Source organism: Pelodiscus sinensis, chromosome 16 (assembly GCF_049634645.1).
Source record: "Pelodiscus sinensis isolate JC-2024 chromosome 16, ASM4963464v1, whole genome shotgun sequence".
Taxonomy (NCBI): Eukaryota; Metazoa; Chordata; order Testudines; family Trionychidae; genus Pelodiscus; species Pelodiscus sinensis.
In genome coordinates, this window is record NC_134726.1 from 3,895,686 (window position 1) to 3,898,525 (window position 2,840).

Consider the following 2,840-nt stretch of genomic DNA (forward strand, 5'->3'; position numbering starts at 1 on the left):
GATACAATCAAAAAATGAACATAAGAACGGCCGTACTGGGTCAGACCGAGGGTCCATCTAGCCCAGCATCCTGTCTGCCGACAGTGGCCAGCACCAGGTGCCCCAGAGAGGGTGGACCAAAGACAACGATCAAGCGATTTGTCTCCTGCCATCCCTCTCCAGCCTCTGACAGACAGAGGCCAAGGACACCATTTTATCCCCTGGCGAATAGCCTTTTATGGACCTAACCTCCATGAAATTATCTAGCTTCTCTTTAAACTCTGTTATAGTCCCAGCCTTCACAGCCTCCTCTGGCAAGGAGTTCCACAGGTTGACTACACGCTGTGTGAAGAAGAACTTTCTTTTATTAGTTTTAAACCTGCTCCCCATTAATTTCATTTGGTGTCCTCTAGTTCTTCTATTTAGGGAACTAATAAATAACTTTTCTTTATCGGCCCTCTCCACACCACTCATGATTTTATAGACCTCTATCATATCCCCCCTCAGTCTCCTCTTTTCTAAACTGAAAAGTCCCAGTCTCTTTAACCTCTCCTCATATGGGACCCGTTCCAAACCCCTAATCATTTTAGTTGCCCTTTTCTGAACCCTTTCCAAGGCCAAAACATCTTTTTTGAGGTGAGGAGCCCATATGAACACATAAGTGAACACATATGAAAAGGACAAATCAAATTTCAGAACAGAGGGAGGATGGGGGGGAGGTAAATATCTGTGAGCTAATGATGTTAGAGGTGATAACTGGGGAAGTTATCTTTGTAATGGGTAAGATAATTAGCGTCTTTGTTAAGACCCCGGCGTAAAGTGTCAAATTTAAGCATGAATGACAGTTCAGAGGTTTCTCTTTCAAGTCTGGTGTTAAAATGCCTTTGAAGCAGGATGCAGGTAATCAAGTCGTTGAGACAATGCCCTTTCTGGTTGAAATGGCAAGAAACTATTTTTTCTTTGTGATGCTGTCTGATATCCGTTTTGTGTGCATTGATTCTTTGGCGAAGCGTCTGAGACGTTTGTCCAATGTACATAGCAGATGGACACTGTCGGCACATGATAGCATAGATTATATTTCTGGATGAGCAGGAATATGTGTTCTTGATCTTATAACTGAATTGTTTAGGTCCAATAATGGTGTCTGCAGAGTAAATATGTGGACAAAGTTGGCAACGGGGTTTGTTGCAAGGAAAAGTTCCAGGGTTGGTATTAGTGTGATATGTCCTGTGGTTGCTTGCTACCATGGATGTAGAAGCTCTATACACCAACATCCCACATGAAGACGGATTACAGGCAATTAGAAACACTATCCCAGAGGACACCACTGCCAATCTGGCAGCAGACCTATGTAACTTTGTTCTCACCCACAATTATTTCCATTTTAAGGACACACATTTTCTTTGCAGTGAAGGCAGACTATAATGCTGATTCAGAAATGTTAAATGCATTATTATTGTTATGACTTGACAACACTGATACTAATTGTAGGAATAACATGCATCCCTTGCCATCAGAGGTATTTGCATATGAACGTCAGCAACCTCCTTCCCATTTATGTAGGTATCATTGAAAACTAGTTACAACTCCTTAAACTAAACGAATTAGCAGCAGCATTTCCCCACTCAGTTTCCCATTTCCTTTCCTTTTACTTACTAAGGCTATGTCTACATTATGGACCTTTCAGCAACCCAGCTGAACCGCAGCAACTGTGCTGCTCTAAAGTCTCCTGTTTAGCTGCTCTATGCTTTGTTAGTGAAACTTATGTCGGTCAGGGTGTGTGTTTTTCACACCCCTGACTGACAAAAGTTCTAGTGAGGACAAACCTAAGGGTTTGTCTAGACAGAAAGTTAATTTAGAAGTTAAAGTTAATCCTACGGGATTTAGTGGCATCAGGACGGAGCCTATTGACCTAGAAGCTGAGCAAACAGGTAGATACAGTCTCTGGTCCAAAAGGCCTTACAACCTTCCTCTCCTTCCTGCAGCTGCACAGGCAGGGCTGGGAGTAGACTTACAAATTGCCTAAGCTCTCTGGAGCAGCAACCACCTTTCCTGTCCAGTGTCTGGGCAGCCTTAGTACAATGGGTCCTTGGAGCATCCTCCTACATGCTACAAAATAGTAGCCCAGGAAAAAACACTAGGGATTGATGATTCTCTGTTTGACTTATGGGGTCATCCTGCCGATGGCAGCCTATAGAGACAGGGCCCAAGAGACCCTGCAGTCTCAGCCAGCCTGTGGCATTTTATTGACTCAGCTGGCCAGCAGCTCCTTTCAATTACCTGAATGAGATGGGGGCTGCAAAACCAGGATGAGCCAGCTGGATGCTGGGCAGTCCCTGAGTACAGAAACATTCCTGGATGCCTGGGAGGTGGAATTAACTGATGGTGCCAAGGACAGGAGAGCAAGGAGCATCTTGCCAGCCACTATGAGGCTTAGCATAGGCAGGTGCTGGGTAATCATTGCCTCCCAATTGTAACAGTATGGCTTTTCTGTAGCCATGATGGAAGGCCCGTGCTAGGCCTGAACCAAAGCCGCCTTCTGTAGCCAGACTGAAGAGTAGCAGCCATTACTGTAAGGCCTGGAGTCACACACTCACAGTTCCATCTAAATTGTATTACAAAGTGTCACGCCAGGCTGCGAGAAGGGGACTTTGCCCTGATAGCTCCCCTACTGTCACCAGATAAACAGATCTCAAGATGGGTAAAGAAAACTTAAGTCACACCGCTCTGTCTGGCAAGAAACCGCTTATCAATAGAGAATGGTGTGTAATCCTTATCCTATGATCATTGTCACTACACTTTCCTATTGTTTGACTGTGTGATCTCTGTCTGGTTTGTAACTGTTTCTGTCGGCTGTATAA